Below are 6,132 nucleotides of genomic sequence, written 5' to 3' on the forward strand. Positions count from 1 at the left end.
GGGGCGGAGGGGGCCCAGACACCGAGCCCGCCGAAAGCCCCGCAGCCAACGAGCCCGGCAGGCCCCGCAGCCAACGGGCGGGCACGGCTCGGGCCGCCCCGCACGGAACGCGGCGGGGCCTCCGCTCCCGGCCTGCGCATCTTGAGCCACCCGTCGAAGCCTGGGTTTAGAGACACGCCACGCAGTGCGAGTTCCCAGCTGACATCCTCAGCCTGTAAATCAGTTGTGTCTGCCAGTGTCTGTAAGATTCTCCTTCCATCTGACCGTCCTACCTTTTCCCTTAACACCATTAAACTGAAATACAGATGTTGTCAGTTATACACTTCCACAACACCCCCTGAAGTCAAGCTTGTATGTAGATTTAAAGCAAACAAACTAAGTAATAAATAAGTTTGTGACACTACTATAACATTTTGGCATCTTTCAGAACTCTACAAAAGCATCTCTTCCAACACATTCCTGAACTGTGATCCTGATCCCCCAGTCTGACCCAACAGTGAAGATTTACGTAGCTCTCTAGATACCTGTCAACAACAAAGCCTATAAGAGATCCACAAAAGCAAATACAGGTTCAGAGTCCATATATTTTCCACACTCATTCCCAGATTTCTTCTAGCAGTTGTATTTTAAAAATGAACTCCACAGTTGTGATGCAGTTGCCTTGCCTGTGCCTTCTATTCTTGCAGATTTAAGCAGAAGCAGGATCACTGCTTCTGCTGGTGCTTTCAATAAAAAAAATAAAAACAGAACAACGCCCAGATTCAGAAAAGGCTTCAGAACTAAAATCCCAGTGATTTCCATAGTGTTTACACCCAGATTCACCAAGATAGTAAGAAGCCAGTGTCCAAAGACAGGAAATACGGTAATGTACTCCAGTTTATCTGAAGATTACCTTTCTTGGGGAATGGGACAGAGATCAAGTCTGTTACTGGCAGGAGAGAGAGATGTTTATAAAGAGCCACTAGTTGGAAAGCCTCCACAAACCACTGCCCAAATGCTAATGATTCAAAGATGCAACTTAACACAAATATCTGAACTTAAAAGTGCAGCAGAAGTACATCTTGAGGAAATTAGACTAAAATATCAGTGGGCAGGAAAGTGCAATTGCTTCACACAAAAGTCTGCAAAGGACTCAAAAGGTCCTTTACTCCACAGTATTGCCACAGTGCAGGACCAGATACATACAAGCCCTTGCTTATACAATGTCTGTACTATTAAAATCTTCATGACCAAATAACCAATCACCTGCAGCATTGATTCCCATTATCACCTGAAGAGCACAGCACCAACTGGTTAAAGTTAACAGTCCTGAATATACTTCTCAGCTTCTCCCTCCTAGATGCTAACCCTACAGAAACCACCTATTTTGAGTAACTTTAGCACCATTCCTTAAAGCAAAGAGGGCAATGAGCAAAACCCCAGTAATTTTTGGTATTAACATAACTTCATACAGAATATTGTCATCTTCCTTTTAACCATGTAATTTGAAAGTAGTGCAAACCTTGTCCCTGGGAAGGAACCACCCCATGGCGAACCCCCCCATGTTTCGATACACGCTGGGGCCAGCTGGCTAGAAAGCAGCTTGGCAGAAGAGAACCCAGGGCTCTTGGTGGACATCAAGTTGATGATGAGCCAACAGGACCTTAAGGCAAAGAAGGTTAATGGTACCCTGGGCTGCACTGGGAGAAGTGCTGCCAGCAGGTCAAGGGCAATGGGCACAAACAGAAACAAGATATTCCCTCTGAACATCAGAACGTTTTTGTTTTTTTTAACTGTGAGAGTGATCAAGCAACGGATATAGGTTGCCCAGCAAAGCTCTGGAGTCTCCATCCTTGGAGCTATTCAAAAACCATTTGGATACATCCTGAGCAATCAGATTTAGGTGAGCCTGCTTAAGCAGGGTTTTGGACAAGATGACCTTCAGAGGTGCCTCCCAACCTTGACCACTCTGTGATTTGGTGATACACATTACAGCTGTACACCTAGGAAGCTCCCTATGTAATTGTGATCCATTAACTGCCAGTGCCAGACTTCAACTGAAAGGTATCGCAGGACAACAAAGGTCAGCAACAAAATTCTTGTGGTCACCACTGGAACTAAGCGTTTGTCCCCTACCAACTACAATCAACAAACAACACTAAACCTCCCAGAATTCCTCTACAGAAACTACATCAACATGAATCAAGTCATTTATGGTCTGTCCCATGTTCATCAAGGCATTCCCTTAAAGAGTCTCTAAGTTTCTTATATCTTATCACCGTGGTCCAAGACTAATAAAATGAATAAGGAAAAGTTTAGCTCTGAACAGTGAAGAGTAATTTAAAACCCTCTGATTTTTAGGAAGCTATTAAATTGTTATAGTCAGGTGTTATCAGGTCAAGAACACAGATGGGACATTGACAAACATGGGAAATAACACAGATAAACAGGTTGTATTTCCTGGCTGTCACCCAAAGGCTGACTTCCTTGGGCTAGTAACTTTTGGTTTTTCCTTTCTGCTTTATTCTTTCCCTGATTACAACGTGCGGATAATTATTATCCCCTTACTTGGTGAGAGAAGAATGCCTTGAAAGAGCTAAGACAGCCTAACACAGACCCTGCCTGCTCACTCTCCTTTTCAAACAGGTGGTGCTTTCCTCCTGCTCTCCCTTTAAAGGCAATTTGGTGCCAAATCTCACTTAAAAGAGGCTGGCAACACGTTTTATTAAAAAGGTAAATCCCACTTACCACTTTTGATATTCATTTTAGTAACATTAATCATGACAAATTCATTCAGCATGTCGCATGACTGCTGCTTGTAATTTCTTAGGAATTCCATTTTCATTTAACATTAATTAAAAAGCACTTATTACAGTGTTACCAAAATTAATTCCCGGCCTGCAGCCCTGTCTGCCAAGTTTCAACCTTCAGCAAATTATTATGGGTGAGTTATAGACCCTGGGAAAATGAGGTCTATAATGGAATAGTAACTATAGTGATGCATTTCTTACTATGTTACAGGAAGGGCAGTGCTCAGGGAGGGGGGAGCTTCCAAAATAATGCACTCCATGAGCCTGCTTTTGTCTGGCCCTTTAAGAGTTATTGCAGTCCACAGAACTCACTGATAGTTAGCAAGCTTGCTTAATCAAATATGGTTTGTGAGACACTATCCTTCTTGCTTAGAGTCTGTTTGATTCCAATACACTGATCAGACACAGGATATTATTACCTCTTTGGCAATTCCACTTCCTGCTGCTGAAGCTGCACAGACACCATGGCAATATTTTTGATATAGCACAGCAGAGCTAAGTGTCCTTCATTAAAAGAAGATTTATTCACATGCATCTGTCTTGAATCTGTCATATTCTCCCCAGAGGGAATCAGACGTGTCCTTTTTTTTTCCCCTACCTATGACATTCACCACAGAGTTAGTTTTCCCCTATTTTCAGCACCAAAATAGCAGGTCTGTATATCTTAAAGGATTTTGCTGTATCCTGCTTTTGCAAGAAACTGTAGCAAGACTATGAATTATATAACAGACCTTCCAGGAGGAGAGAGGTTTGGGCATTAGTTTTCTTCTTGTTTTATGCAAGTTCACACACCATTAGTTGGTCCCTTTTTCTGGCATCTTTCCTATAAAACTCTGAACAGCTCCAAATACTTCCTACTGAGAAAATAAATAAAAAATTTGAGGCAAACAGTGATTTTTGCCAAGACTGGGATAGAGATTTTCACCACCCCCCTCCTTTATTTATTTTTTTTTTACTGTAGAGAGGGAAATAAATGGAAGGAAAAGCCACACAAGGGACCATCAGGAGAAGACTGTGTGCCCAGCTTTTCCATTACTTATTTAATATTTGTGTTTGGGAAAGTTGTTCTCCAAAATGGCACCTACAGAATTTGATTCCTTGAAACAGTGCTGAATTCCACAGGTATTTATGGTATGACAGACCTATGGTATGTCTACAATGACAAGTGGTTAAAAAAAGCTTGTGCTGCCCATGGGTCAGATGTGGCCCATTATAACCCAGTTGAGAAGGTGTGTATAGCTGGGCCTGAGGGATCTGCCTTGCTTCTAGCCCAGAGCTGTCTCATGTCTTTCCTTCAGATGAAACTTAATTTCATATTCTTATTGGTTGATCATTTTACTCTTAACGCTACAGAACTTGCCTCTCCTAGTGACAGAGCCATGCTTCCAGTGCTGTGAATTGTGAGGAAAGGCAGTTACAGGAGCAAACTGCTAGGAACCTGCTGACTTCTTGATGGTTTACACCATCTTACTTTTACTGGAAGTAACTACTTAGCTTTCTTAAACAAGAGGTGGCTAAGAAGGAAGTATTGAAAAGGTATCAGGTGTCCTCTAACACCTCAGTGGGAGTACCCACAGAGGTATACCAACAAGCAGCAACAGCAGGCACATGAACTAGTACTCACAAGAGTAAGTAACTAGGCACAGCTGCTCATGCTTGAAGAAGAAACAGGGTATTGTTAATCTGCAGAAGTTTCAGACTATGAACACATTTTTACTTTAAAAAGTCAAACATTACTACTCAATTTTGCTACAGACTAGCTGCAGAGTCTTTATCACAATTCTACATGCTACTGGGTGAAACAAATAATTTTGGAAATTATTACTGCAAAGTTTCTCAAAATTTTCAAAAAACACGAGCATCACCTGCCTCTTTCCTTTCCATGACATCCTTTAGCTTTGACAACCCAGAGCACTGGAGAGAGAACCCAATAAAATTACAGAATACAAGTTTTTATGCTCTCTGCCTTGAAGGAAGTGAGTGGATACTGACAATTAAAGTTAGTTAGCAGCTCTGGGAGCACACATTTGCATCCAATAATTGCAACCTGTTCTCACTCCCACACTTCCTATCCCTCAGCACACAAAATGAGCAGGGGCTTACTGCTGCCATCTAAAATGGCCGCCACAGGGTCCCAACCCACAGGCCAAGAGGCAAAAGAGGCTCTCAAAACTAACAGTTTTCACTTCCACTTCACACCAAGACAGGGTGTACATCAAGATGATATTAAATGCTGTGGTACACAGTAACTCAGCATCATTTACCTAAATCCTTCATAGTGGATGAAACTTGGCTGAGGTTATCCAGAAAAGGGCCAGGGCAGCACATTTCCTGCCTCAGAATCTAATCACTCCTTCAATTTTTATAAACCTTTCCAGTATTTTTAATTTAAAAGACAAGAATTTATAATGACAGAGATACATGGTCTATCTTTTGATCCAAGAATATATCTGAAAAATGGAATATTAAGAAATTGAACCACATATTATTTAACTACAGAGCAGATAAAATGTACCCCTACTAATGACAAATGGCGAGTTCAATATTCACAGATCTCTGAATTTTGAAGTTTTCATCACTGTGTAGCGATGAGCATGTCTGGAAGAGGATGCACTGGCTACACCTCGTTGCCTAAGAACATCAGTAGTGATCAGAAGAGAATGACTCCATAACATACACTTACAATGAAAATATGAAATCTCTGAACAACTAAAAACACCAAGCACAAAATTCCTCAAGAGTGTTATCTGAATAGGTTGACTTTTACCCACCAAAAAAAAACATGACTGGAAGCTAAGAAAAGGGGCATCCTGACCTACTCCTGTTCTGCTCCATCTGGGCTACTGCTCTACTTTGGCCATCTGCTGAAAGAGTCAGAGGGAAATCATAGCAATGTGCTCCCCAAAGTGACCCTAATAACTAGGCTTTTGCTTCAAGGTGACCTGTAACAACAACTGGAGATGATGATGATCCAGTATCAGCCACATCTCCTAGGAGTATCAGGAAATGCCTACTACATTATTATACTCCCTCAGAGGGTGTGTGTGGTGGCAGGAAATCTATGTCTATAGTTTGCTTATGGCATCTACCAGTTATCATTTACAACATTAAATGCTGACACTATTTTTAATATATGTGTTTTGTTCTTCACTCATGCCTGACATTCAAGTTTTACCCCTGTTTGGCTAGGCAATCTCTACACTAAACTTCTCCAGATTGCTTCTGCAAAGAATATCCATGGCCTGCACCATGCTTCACTCCAGACTCAGAAGATGAGCCAAGTAATCCCATAAAGGCCAAGAGAAAAGTCAACTCCAGTCTGACACAAAATAAGGCTCAAGCC

The sequence above is a fragment of the Chaetura pelagica genome, unplaced genomic scaffold (genome assembly GCF_000747805.2).
Source record: "Chaetura pelagica isolate M959 unplaced genomic scaffold, ChaPel_1.0 scaffold207, whole genome shotgun sequence".
Lineage (NCBI taxonomy): Eukaryota > Metazoa > Chordata > Aves > Apodiformes > Apodidae > Chaetura > Chaetura pelagica.